The sequence below is a fragment of the Cuculus canorus genome, chromosome 8, assembly GCF_017976375.1.
Source record: "Cuculus canorus isolate bCucCan1 chromosome 8, bCucCan1.pri, whole genome shotgun sequence".
Taxonomy (NCBI): domain Eukaryota; kingdom Metazoa; phylum Chordata; class Aves; order Cuculiformes; family Cuculidae; genus Cuculus; species Cuculus canorus.
This window is the reverse complement of record NC_071408.1, coordinates 32,893,354-32,906,320: the sequence shown is the minus strand read 5'-3', so window position 1 is coordinate 32,906,320 and position 12,967 is coordinate 32,893,354. Positions and strand designations below refer to the sequence as shown.

The 12,967-nt window shown below is 42.9% G+C and overlaps 1 long non-coding RNA gene across 1 annotated transcript; it reads right to left on the bottom strand.

The window, feature by feature from the left end:
- Nucleotides 1-80: 80 nt before the first annotated feature.
- LOC128852934 (uncharacterized) lies at nt 81-12,934 on the bottom strand. Its single transcript, XR_008451082.1, has 3 exons — nt 7,821-12,934; nt 4,401-4,588; nt 81-3,616 (listed from the first exon to the last, which is right to left on the bottom strand). It is a non-coding gene; the product is annotated as an uncharacterized LOC128852934 (long non-coding RNA).
- Nucleotides 12,935-12,967: the final 33 nt, after the last annotated feature.

Here is a 12,967-nt window from a genome sequence, read left to right as displayed (position 1 = left end):
AGGAAGGAAAAAAAAACCCCACACGGAGAGAAAGGGAGGGGGCGAGGAGGAGGGGAATGGGGAGGAAGGAGGCAGTCAGGTGGCCCCCGGCCACCACTTGAGGAACTTGGCCGTCCGGCTCCTGCGCGGGACCCGCTTCGCACAATGAATTCGCTTTCGGGGGGGTTTTGAGCCCCGGGCGGTGACCTTGGCACCCGATGAGAGCCGGGGGGACGCTGCGGCAGCCCGCGGGGACGGGAGCGGGTCAGCCCGGCCGAGCGGAGGGGACCCGCGGAGGGGACGGTGCGGGTGGACAGCAGGAAGACATTTTCCACGCTGAGGGGGGTGAAACACCGGCACGGGTTGCCCGGAGAAGTCATAGACGCCCCATCCCGGGAGGTGTTCAGGGCCAGCTCGGATGGGGCTCGGAGCGATCGCTTTGGGTTGGGGATGTCACTGCTTCTCCAGGGGGGTCGGACCGGGTGACCTTCATGGTCCCTTCCAGCCCAAAACCGTTCTATGATTCTATTGAAACGTTGAAAAGGGTTAAACTGCTGCAACCAGCTGGCAGAGAGCAGCACCGCTTGGCCACGCTTGGAGCAAGGAGCCCAGGGATGACAGCACATCCGAACTCTTATTCCCTAGGGACGCCGAAAACGGGAAAGAAACCCCCCTGTAGATTAATACACCTTCTTTGAGGCGTAAACACAGCACTCAGGATAAGGAGAAGCAGAGCACCATAGAGCTAAAAAACACCCTCTGAATAATAAAAGTATCCAGGAAGATATATTTAACACTGAGGGTGGGGAGGCCCTGGCCCAGGCTGCCCAGAGCAGTGGTGGTGCCCCATCCCTGGAGGGGTTCCAGGCCAGGTTGGATGGGGCTTGGAGTCCCTGATCCAGTGGGAGGTGTCCCTGCCCATGGCAGGGGTGGAACATGGATGATCTTTAAGTTCCCTTCCAACCCCAACCATTCCATGATTCTATGACTCTAGGATTCTATGGTTCTATGATTCTATTAGTGCCCTGTAAAAGGTTTAAAAGAGTTAAACCACCGCAACTGGGCTGGCGGTTAGCAGCACCGCTTGTCATCTGAGAAGGCAACTGCATTTCTGAGGGATGATAGCAAAGCAGAAGTCATATTCCATAGGGACAATGTTGGGGGGGGGGGGGAAATGTATTAATGAACATTTTTGAGGCCTAAGCGCAGCTCACAGGATAAGGAGAAGTATAGCAGTTCGGAATAATGAAAGTATCTATAAATGTGTTGTAATTAGTGGTGTTTTCCCCGTTATCCCTGGGAGCGGTGGGATCTGCCTTCAGCCTGGCATTGTCTCATAGGCAGAGACGGCACAGGCAGAGTGAACGGCGGCTGCGGAGACGGAGAAACCGTTCCAGGGTCTGTGGAGGCACCGCGAAACTTCACCCGTTCGGAGTTTCCCGATTCCAGAGTGCTGACGTCAGCAGCAGCCAATGCTGCGGCTCGGGCTGCCCGGGATGCAGGCAGGGATGCAGGCAGGGATGCAAGCAGGGATGCAGCCCGTCACCACTGCCTCAGGACGCGATCGAGGGGATGAGGAGCCGAGTGACTCCTCCACGTCTCAGCTGTTTTAAACCTGCTCCTGCTGGAGACCAGGGTGGAAGCAGTGCACCCAAAGAGGTGCAGGAGCAGCAGCATCTGGGAGAAGGCACTATAAAAAACCCCTGAGTACCGGTAGCTGCTGCCCCTCGCACTCACCAAACGGTCCTGGACTCGTAGCCCAGGTGTACGGTAGCCACACTGCCATCTGTGGGCTTTCCTCATCCCTGCATCCATCCCTGCATCCCTGCATCCCTGGACCAAAGGGATTCGTGTGGTGGGTCCTGACGAAATTTAGTGTCCAGCTAGGAAAAATGTGCTTAGGAAAACACAGGATATTGTAAATAGGTTTTGTTTCCAATTTCTTCTATTTGATTCTAATTATATAGCAAATAAAATATTGAAATTCCAATGGCTCCACATGATTATGATTTATGATGATGTATGATTTAAATGCAGGGGAAAAGGCTCCTTCGGTCTTCATAGACAGGATACATTCAGAATCTGTGCATAAAGCAAACTGGGAGCCCATGGAAAGCTTCGTCGGGCACCAGGGGAGAGGACCAGCGTGATGGTTATAAAAATAATGTATTTTTTTTTTACCGTAGGTCTATGAAATACATCATCTGGATGTAATCTCCGTGTGCGTATTACATTTAAACGTGCTCAGCAGTTTTAGATTTGTTATTTAGGATCTGGTACGGTTTAAAATATATAAAGTAACAAGGCATGCTACAGATAATCAACAGTCACTGTTATTCCAGCTCTCTGACAGCCAAGAGCACAAGAATAGAGCAAACGCCAAGCTAAAATAAAATCTAAGTTGTCTAATTATCTAAGCCTGTAATGGCTGGAAGCTACCAAATTCAGACTCTGGAAGAGCCATCAGGACCTCTCCTTATTGGAAAAGATATTCTACCAAGAAAGTCTGCCATAGGCACTAAAATGTTTACTAGTCTTAAAGCTGATAGCGATACAAAAAAAAAAAAATGGGAATTACCTTCTCAAGGAACCGAGTTTTATATGGCTTAATGACATCTTCCAAATACCATCACAATGCTCACATCTTTTTCTGAAATCCGATCTTTACTAATTTTTGCAATTAATTTTAACGGAGGAAACCTTAACTGAGAGCATTTTGCAGAGCAATATTTTTCTAATTTTTCTTTTGTGCAGCATCTGCTGTTGCTGTGCTGTCATCTTCGTTATGTTTTTCATTGTCTATGTGCCATAATGTAATTAGTTAGTTCAACATCATCTGTGCTATTAGATGAGATGTTTCTATGGTAAGTTAACATAGTTCTGTGTAATTGGTGGATTTCAGCAGTAGGCATGAATGTATCCATCAACTTTAGGTCGATTTGAGTCCGCAAGATTTAAATTCACTTGGCATACGTTATCCTCCAAGACTGTTAATTTTGGCTGAATGGATAAAAAAACACAATGCAGAAGAAAATCTGGCTGCTTATATCACGGTACTGTTGGAGTCAGGGAAAGGAAAGCATAAAATTGCTGGCTTAGTAGTTGCAATCTGAATGTCTGGAAAATGTTACAGCCTGTGATCCAAATCATTCTTAAACCTAGACAAGCCCTTACGATAGCAGGTAGTCCAGAATTCATCGGGGTTGTCTCTCCATTCATGAAAGGAGTCTCAGTTCTCTCCCCAAATAGTGCATTCCTACGGAACCTTGGCTGTCTTTTTCCTTTTCTCATTAGAGTGAGATGTTGAGGCTGCTGCTTTGTCTCGAGATCTTCCATGCTGCACACTTTGCCGGTCCTCGTGCCTTGCAAGGTACACCTTTTTGAACAAACAATTAGACTTTTAAAACAAACCCTCTGACCACTGGAAACAGTGGTGAGAAATCAACTGCCATTTGTTACCTTAAAGTCAGTTTACTCACATAGGATCTTCTGGTGTAGAGCCTCAACCAATTTTAAAATACGAGCGGATTAAGTATTTAAGTTGGATATCGAATGGTACTGGAGAGTCTGCGTCCTGGCAGGAGCTGGGAAGAATCCTGGATGGCTTCACTCTCAGCATTCTTTTCCAAGCAGCAGACTGTACCGTTTGCCCCAAAGAGCAAGATAATTCACTTTTAGAAATACGTGTATGGATTTTGACCTGCTTATAAATACGTGAGTAACTTTATTTACAGGAACCCAGAACCACGGAAGGTAATTAGTAAGCATGGTTCACTTAGGTAAGGGCTTGCAAGACCCTTTTACCATCGCTGTATCCGTAGCTTAGGATGGGAGCCAAATAATATAAATGCCAGTAATTATAGATATATGTTTATATTAACAATGAAGTCCGCTTTAGGAAGAGCCAAGGCTATATTTGTAATGACCTCACATGGCTAAAATTACTTTCACTAATTTGTCCTGTGCACATTCCTGCAGGGAGGATTGATGTATTGCCACAAGCCATCAGTAGCAGAAAGTCCTGGAAGTGAGTTCTGCAACTAAAGTCAAAGACATCAGAGTTGGAGATTATAGGTAATTTATGTTTTAAATTAAAAGCCTCTGGAGGCCACTGGAATATGCATATGTAATAATAAGCTCACTACATAAAACATCTTACAATTGGAAATGCTATGTGAATTTTGAAAGAGGGCTTTATGTCCAATAAAACAAGGCACCACTTAAGCAAATCGGTTAAAATTATTTTCGTCTTCTTAAATATAGACTGACAATTGATTTTTGTGATGACATATCTGTAGAGTGATATTTTGTCACAAGTATAAACACGAAGAGAGTATTTTTGATGATTCAAATGTCACCATCTTTAACGAAAAAAAAACCTTTGACAAATACTTAGGAATATAAACTCATATGGAACTTACCCTTTATAGGAGAAAAATGCTTTCTTTACAGATACTTCTGCAGAACTTGTACTAACAGGTCGCCTCTGTTCGCCGGTCACCATCATCAGCGGTCACATTCGAGCTCCGTTTGGGGCTGTTTGAAGGCCCAAACTAGAGATAAAAGGAGCCACTCGGCTACTTTGAATTTACAGAACAAAAAGGATCAGCTGGAAAGGAATTAAAAAAAAAATATGAGTAATTCAACTGACCACAATGCTTTTACCTAACGCGGAGGGACATGTTTAAATCACAGCCATTTATGGTCCTGAACATACCCATTATTTTATAACAGTACGTTTTTGTTACATCACTGCCACTTCTTTTCAGTCAGAACGAAAGTCCAAAAATTTCAGCAGAGAAAGTAACCTTGTCTTCTTTTTCCCTCTGAGATAAGAAATCATTGAAACATATTAAATGTTTTCTACTTAGAGCTGACCATTTTATTCTTGTAGCCATTTTTCAAATTTCCTTTGTGAAAGGAACATTTTTTGAAGAGCGTGGCTGCGCTTCAGTATGATTTCTGAAAACAGTTCTGCGCAGAGTTTAGTAAAAACAATGTTCTGGACTAACAGGTTATGATGAAAAATGAAAACTTAGCTCTAGCCTGTATAATTTAATTTATTAGCCAAATAAGTTTAAACATAGAGAAGAAATTAATATTATGCCCAAGTGAAGGAGCAGCGTGTTTAATATTTTTGATGGTGTTGTCCACACATAGTACCTTTACAACTGCATTGAAATGATTTTCATAGGTGTGTATCCAGAAGCAAATCCTATGTCATTAGAAATCTGTCTGCTAACGAGTGTATCCAGGAAATGAGTTATTTACTGTAACTCATTGCCATGGAGGAAGACTAGTGAAGTTCCGACAACCTCTGAACCATGCTGTCACTCAGTTGGTGACTGATCTTTCCCAACCATGTTGCACCTTTCCATGGAAAAGACCCTTGTGATATCTGGCTTGGGCTGTAGTAAACCACAGGAACCTTTGCTCAAGCCATAAGCAGAGTTTCAGAGGACTTTGTGGTACGATACCTCATTGATGGGAAGGCATAGCTTTACTAATACATCTAGAGGTTTATGTGTTGGCCGTTGTTTCATCAGCCATTGTTTCAAAGAGCTGAGAGGAAGTGAGGTGCGGGCTGAGAACTGAAACACACATCACAGGGCTCTGCTGTTGAAATCGTCTTTTGAAGGGCTAACAGCACGCTATGAGAAAATGGAGGGTTGCAAAAATAAAGAGGAAGAGCAGGCTGGTGACTCGTGTCTGGCAGAAATGCCTCTATCGCTTTTGATCTGAAATTTACATCTATGCCAGTAGTTATGACATGACTGTCACTCTAAGTTGACTTAACTGGACATGAAACAATAATGACAAACAGTCAGAATGACAGTTCTCCTTCTCTTCTGCAGTGAGGTTCTTCGTATCTCAGTTCTGCAACATTCCTTCTGTTCGCTCTGCCAGACAAATGTGCTTCTGTTGTTACGACTTCTCTGTTTGACTCGGCGCAGCCTGGCTTCCAGGAGGAGTTTCTGAGCTTTCTATTCAGTTTTTCAGTCATACCATTTATCAAAGCGAGAGTTTCTTAGTAACAGGTTTTAACATTAACTCTTTAATAGTGACTTTGCTGATGTAATCCATTATTTAAAAACATCTTCTTGCTTAAGAATATTACATTATTTTTCATAAAAAAATATAGCCCTCTACATTTCTTAAGTTGTTTTTCAGAACTGGAGCAACTACTATGCTCCATGACCATAACTCTTTTTATCATTCTCCTATGATTCAGTAGCTTTTGCTGTCTTATAAACAATCTAACAATTAAGAGCTAATGTTAATGGAATAGATTGTTGTCATAGGATAATGGTTTCCTGCAGCTAGATAAATGCTGTGGCAATGCTAGGACATTTATTGAAAGTAATAGTGAAGACAAAGCTAAGAGATTTATTTTTAAAGCAGGTGCCATGGATCCAGTGACACCATTCTGTTACAATTGTTTTATTTCTGTTTCACTAAAAGACTGATGAAGATGGAAGCATTTTGCCTGATGTATGCGAGCACAGCAAAGTGACAGTGCCTCATTTCACTGCTACTGAATAAGCTGCATTGCACTTGGCTCAGGAAGAGATTTATTGTGTGGCTCATCCAATCAGAAAACAGTTTATCCATTAACTCCAGCTTTAAAATATGTTGTATTTCTATGAACAAGATGGGGCTTGATGCTTTCTCTCACAGAAGCAGTTAGGCGTAGTTCACGGAGGAAAGCAAGGCCCTACAGTTCTTGTTCCACCGGTCCACCCAGAATCCCCCTTTCCTCTGTTGCACAGAGACAGCTGCCTGGGGAGGGTGAACCTGTCCATCGCGTGTTCCCCTCCTCCCCAATCAATGGTTCCTTGTCTCCCTTCTTCTGCAGCAGAGGGTGTTGCCTTAGCATTGGCTGAGCAGAAATGGCAGCGTTCTTCTACCCAGCACAGCTGTGCAGGGGGTGGAGAGGAAAGGTTTTGACTCGTTTAGTGTTTCCTCTGAGTTCACAGGATTTGAAGTTTTGGAAAGTACTTCCTTCTTCCTTTCCCATGACTTTTAAAATTGCTCACCCCTGGATGCTCTAACAGAGAACTGTGAAAAGCAGAGCTTGTAAAGCTTCCCAGGCTCTCTACCTGCTCCTGTGGAATGGCAATAAAGCACCTTGATTAGACCGAGTATGCAGCTCCCACAGAATTGGAGCTGATTGTCTGGAAGGGCATTGGATCCATTTAATTCAACCAGCTTTCCCAGGCAGACATGCCCCACTTGCCCGGCTCAGGCCTTGACACATCTTTTATTCTGAGCTGTAGAGCAGCTATTCTGAGTGGCAGCGTTGTATGTATGACAGCTGAAGGATATCCCACAAACAATAAAAAATATGATCCCTTCCCACCCACAAAAGCTGACCATTCCAAAGCATGTTTAAAGTTATATTGTAAAACAGCATAATGACTTTATATGACCATAAAGTCCCTGCGAGGATTTCCTGAGGAAACAGACTAATTTTATTATTAAGGACCTCGATATCAAACCAGCAATTCACTGTTCCACGGACTTACTCTCTGGAGCTGCTCACAGCACAGCTCTGAATTAACTTCTAAGACCAGAGCTTGAAGGCAGTAAACAACTTCAACCATTTCTTGACCCCAGACATATCTCACAAAAAGGAGTTCAGTGAATGCACGATTTCACTTTAACCCTTGCGCAGACATTCTAAGAACGAATTCACCCTTCATTTTCTGAGTTTTAAGAAAATGTTTATACTAATGAACTGACAAGCGTTCCAGCACTTGTGCCAAAGAGCCATCAGATAAGGATGGTCCTCTGCTGAGCACCAGAGAGAACATCATGGAGAAAACGCAGAATAGGGATACCTGTAATCCCAACAGAATGAATCCCAGCAGCTGTGAGGTCCATCAGGTCATCTGAAGAGCACACAGGTGACAGAGCTGCAGCAAACCCGTCCGACTAGATATCTGCAGCAGCAGCGTATCAGACTTGATCTTCCAGTGGCTGTGCTGTCTAGAACCAGTCTCCTATTGCAAGTTTAGGATTCACAGGAACGTTCTAGGAGACTGAGAATTCCCACATCTTTAAAACATTGGAGTCACCCACCTAGGACCTTTAAGGATGTGGCTGCAGATATTGTAAAGTCCTATGATTTTATCAAAACATTCGGTGTAGCAATTTAAAGGCCCAACTCTGGAACCAATGTCTTTACACAAATCTGCTTTCAGCTTTTTAATAGGAATTTTAAGTCTTCCTGGTTAGGTGAAAATGTTAACTCTTAAAGATCAACCAGAAACAATAAAACTAATTTCTTCCCGTTTAGTATTTTTAAAAATCAATTCTTAATTTGATCTCATAAATAGAGAGGAGCCACAATTTCTGATTTTTTGAGATGGCCAGTGTGGTAACCAAACGTCCTCTCACCACATATTGAATCTGCTGAAGGAATCCTCCTCAATTCAAGGAATTATTAAACCTATTTTGTTGATGGGCTTCTTTGTATTGCACAGGATTGCACGCAATCAATCAATATTTAAATTCCATACCGCATATTGCTCCCACAGAGGCCCAGAATTCCCCATCTCAGATATCCTATCTTTAAAGTGAATCCCCAGCTTCTTGCAGCTCGTTTGACTAAGGCAGCTATGGATATCCTGCCTGGATCCAGCCCAGAGGCTTTATTTCTATTGCATGAGATGATTAATTATGTGGTTTCTTTCTGTTTGTCTGATAGACGCTGAGGTAAGAGAGTGATGGTTGCTTAGTGCACTATTATTAAAAAGCTGCTTTTGATAGCCCTGAACAGGCTTGAGTTGTGTGCTACAACTAATCATAAAGCTGCTTGCTTGGAAATGTAATGCTTGTTAATACTATACTGTATTTTTATAAGTAAACTAATTTTTGATTGGCTGGAGTTTAACTATAATCAGTAATTAAGGGTCAGCCATCCAGTAAACTCATTAGTTTACACCAATTACATTTGGTTTAGTAACTAATGATTTCAAGGATCAAGCCATTTATTTCTAAGCTTTCAAAGTATAATTATTGTGTAAATCAGATAGAGTGTAAATCTTTTCCATACGTTTTGGTTGGTAATTGAGAAATAAAATGGTTTCCAAATGTATTCTCTGTCCAGTTTTTGTTCTGCAGTAGATCTCTCTGGGGACTCTTTAAAGTATATGGAAAAGGTGATGTCAACAGAAGTGTTCGCTGGGCAAACTGAGACAGGATTAATTAAGAGAGATGAAAGAGGAAAGCCAGCCCCTTGCAAATCGCGGTCCAGCCCTCAACTTGGACATCACACCTTAAATGACAGTTTACAATCCTAAGCGTGAGTCACGCAGATTGACAAGTATTCAAAATAGAAGAGAATTAAAACTCCTTTATGTTTAATGTATAAAGGCCTCTCCAATATGCAGTCTTTAAGATGGTGTAATCTCTGGAGCATTTTGCTTTGAAGTTTAATATGTAGTTCCTCACATCCACATAACATTTTCAACACGTTAAACAAATTAGTCTCTGGTTACAGAAGTTTTTAGACATTTACAAGTTGCCATTTAACTGGATTTAATATGTGCCGGCAAAGTTGCTCATGCACTTGTTCATTTAGAAAAATGCACTTTTGGAATGATTAATAAATAAACCAGCCTTTCCTATCCCTTCAACTTTGGTGTTTATTTGAAAGCAATCTACTTTAAAAAGACATTAATATCCCTAGAATTATGATTAGAATAATTGCTTTTACTCTTCTCAGAACACACATTTTTTCTCATTTCCCTTCAGCACAGACAGCTTTCGACTCAGATATAAGCTTCCTATTATTATTCCCCACTCCCCACCCCAAAAATGAAGAATAGGAATTATACACTTTTCACTAAGGAATAATTAATTTGTCTCAAGTATTAGAACAGAGAATTGTAGAATGACTTTGAATGGTAGTCTCTAAGGGGTAGCATTGTTTGTTCTCTTCGGTCTTTAATGAGCTTTAGTAAATGGCCAGGAAAAATTACGTTCTTTCTGTAATATGAGAGAAGCGAAGAATGAAGAAAGCTATAGAATCCCTAAGAGAAAAAGGAGCAGCCGCACATACACACACACGGAGAGCCCCCTGTACCGCATCGCTTCCAACGGTTAGCATTTTCCTTTGGAACCGAGCACTACAGCTCCAGTTTTTCCATTACAGTTTAAACATATAATCTCCTTAATATTTTTGTAGGAGAGAAAATGCCTGGATGTTTCCCACATACGGACAGTGTCTGGCTTATGTTTGGGGACAACTGCCTATAGCTGAGCTCTGGAAGTCATTCTGGCTTCCTCTGCTTTGGCATTGATTTTGTCTTTCAAGATTCTTTGGTCTATTTTTGCTGCATTTCCACCTCTAAAAGCAATTTCCCTTTTAGTTGCCCAGCTCACTGCCCTGTCTCTGAACAGACTTCATTATCACTCCTGCCCAGAATGGTAACTGGGACAGCAGGGGCAGCTGCTTGTCTCGGCTAAGGATACAGGCCTGTCGCCACGGATAAGAGTACGCTCAGGAGCACCTTTTCCTCCCCTCCAGCCTCCACACACGTCCTCACTCCTCACCTGTTCCCATACCACGTCACTTGGGCTGAAGCAGCTGTCGTTGCTGCTGCGGGGTAGGAGGGGAGTCGACCCACGGCAGCCAAGAGAGAACAGCACCGTCTAAAAGGATCTTGGGGAACAGGGACTCTCTCCAATCCATCCCATTGGAGCTTTTCCAGTTTGTATGGAATAATTAAATATTAATTGGATTGCCATGTGTGCTTGCTCTCCAAGCATTACAAGAAGTTCTGTTACCCACTTGCCGGGGCTAGTTCCCTGCCTTGTATTCGGTGTTCACTGGGGCAGGCCCTGGCAGACACGGCTTCCCCACCCAGGTGAGTGTCCCCACTACAAGGCTGTCACGTCAAGCTCAAGCCTTCCCCTTGGAGAAAGGTCTCAGGTCACACTCCTTACAGAACAGCACTAATCTCTTCGGTAGGGCACTAATTCAGGGGCAAGAGATTCCAGTTCAAACTCCCTCAGGCAGAGTCTGAATACCTGTCTCCTGGATCTTGGTTGAATTGCACCAGCCAGGAGACTGAACCACAAAAGCTCGGGAGAGGAAGGGCATAGAAGCGAGGAGGACAGACGTGCAGAAGGCAGAGGCGCTCTCTGTCATCGTTCTGTGAAAAAAAAACTGGCACGGGTATCCAGTTCCTAGAAAGTGGTGGAGCAAGCATGGCGAGCAGGGAAAGTAACGCATGGTGTTACCACACCTTAGTCTGATCATGGCTCTGGATCATGGGAGGTGCTCTCATGACAGACATCAGATTGCTGACTAGAGTTCAGGGTCACGAGGGATGTGAACAGAGATGATGAAAGTGGAGAGCACAGCTGGACCCATCCCAGTCATTTAGGGATAAGATAAAAGTAAAAGGCTGCTGCCAAAGTAAAAATCATTTCTCTCTCTCATGGGTTCTCTTCAGTGCAATTGTTAGAGAAGAATAAATGGAGAAAGATGGTTGAAAGGCAGATAGGAGACAGTGAGGACAGGGCTAGTAAGTGAGGCAGAAATGTTGGAAAGAAGACAAAGAGGAAGAAACATAAGAAAGCAACAGGAGGATTGGACAAAGGAAAAGGAAAACCATGACCAAACAAGACACTTCACCTCTCATTGCCTCAATCTTCTGGCAGTAAAATAATAACAGTAAGACAATCACAGCGCATTTCAGTGCCTTTGAAGTCCATAAATATTTAGGAGACATTTAAGTGTCCTGTTGATCGTGATTGTTTTAAAAAGAAAGCAGGAAAATTTGAGAGAATGTTCTGACAAGGCTGAATCACTGCTAGCAAGAAGAAAAAAAGGAACAGGACTTACGTGCTTCATTTTGTATCTGTAACCAAGTATTAAAACCCACAGCCAACCACACTTACGCTTTTTAATAGTAGAAAAGATTGGGCCTATTTCAGACCAGTAAAACACATGGTTTAAGGCATGCAGCCGCTCTTTCTTCAGTAACAACCTACTGTGACTCCTATAATTTATTCCTCCCAAGATTCATTTGAACATCTGCAGTATCATTATTTGAGTTTGTTATACTATTAGCTTTAAAATTTTATAAGCCATACAGTAGGATAGGTGACAAGTTGAAAAGTTAAGGAGGGTTAATTTAGAAGTTTTAAAGCAAAGCTATTTTTGAGTTATACAAGTGCAAAAAAGCATCCGAATCCAAACCTCCATGGTTACATTTAAATAACTCAGAAACTGCTGAAAGGATTTTCTTCGAACTTCACTCAAGACAAATCCCTCTGGGCTAAGACCAAGCATGAGAATTTAACTCAAAAGGTGATTGTTGTCTGAAGGGAGTTTCCCCTCCTCCCCTTTTCTTTCCTCCCTCCTTTTCTGTTTTGTTTTCAATGTTCTGAAAAAAATAAATAGCACCAAAAAATAGTAGTTTGGCATGTAGCTGTTTCATATCCATTTTACCATTATAATAAGAAAAACGCTGTTTGTGAAGTACCTTTTTATTAAAACCAGACCCCCTGCTTTGCCTTTAGCCATTACCAACAGTCGCAGTACCCACATCTAGCAGGCGTTTGATAACGCTGTTAACTGGGGGGCTCAACAGAGAAGTATCAAGCTGTACTCTCAGCCCCATCTGCAGCTTCTCTGCGTGCCTCAGCAGCTCAGTGCAGCTATACTACTACCCTAAATGGACAACTGAGGATTCCCCTTAACTGCGAGTCTGGAGAGCAGACAATCAGCAGCTCTGCAGCACTCTTTCCTTCGCTTCCCATCCCTGGTTCGTGGGAGGTAAAGCCTACTCTACACCTGTAGGCTGACCTAAACCATGTTTTGATTTCTCACTGGTCAAGGGTTTGGAAAGCAGAAAGGTAGCTGGTAGTCGGGCTTTTCTCAGCTCACTGATTGTTAACTTGGTGCAGCTGGCGACCACATTCATTCTTCCTCCTTACAGCTGAGACCAAGGGACTCACCTGCTGTAGTAGG